The 310-nt window shown below is 56.5% G+C and overlaps 1 protein-coding gene across 1 annotated transcript in view; it reads right to left on the reverse strand.

The window, feature by feature from the left end:
• The window catches only part of NCAPH (non-SMC condensin I complex, subunit H), a 10,946-nt gene extending 10,655 nt beyond the window's left edge, over positions 1-291 (reverse strand). The window contains exon 1 of the mRNA XM_009071703.1: positions 229-291. The gene's annotated coding sequence lies outside the window, so the exon portion shown is untranslated. The remainder of the gene's footprint in view (positions 1-228) is intronic.
• Positions 292-310: the final 19 nt, after the last annotated feature.

Below are 310 nucleotides of genomic sequence, written 5' to 3' on the forward strand. Positions count from 1 at the left end.
CCAGCCTGGATGAGCCTTGAGCAACCTGCTCTGGTGGGAGACATCCCTACCCAGGGCAGGGGGTTGGCACTGGATAATTCCAACCCCTAAAACTCTAGGATGGCTTAGCTTAGGGAGGGCTTGGAATAACCCAACAGCCAAGACTCAAGGAGTTTCCACTGCAGGAATAGAAGGATTTGACACCCTGGGGAGGGGGTGGAGAGCCCGACGCGACTCTTTCCGACTCACATTCTCGCTGGAGAGTTTGATGCAGGCGCTGTAATGCTCTGAGATCTCAGCGTTGCTCCATCGTGGCAGCGCTGGCTGCCAG

Source organism: Acanthisitta chloris, unplaced genomic scaffold (genome assembly GCF_000695815.1).
Source record: "Acanthisitta chloris isolate BGI_N310 unplaced genomic scaffold, ASM69581v1 scaffold6953, whole genome shotgun sequence".
In the NCBI taxonomy this organism is placed as follows: Eukaryota; Metazoa; Chordata; class Aves; order Passeriformes; family Acanthisittidae; genus Acanthisitta; species Acanthisitta chloris.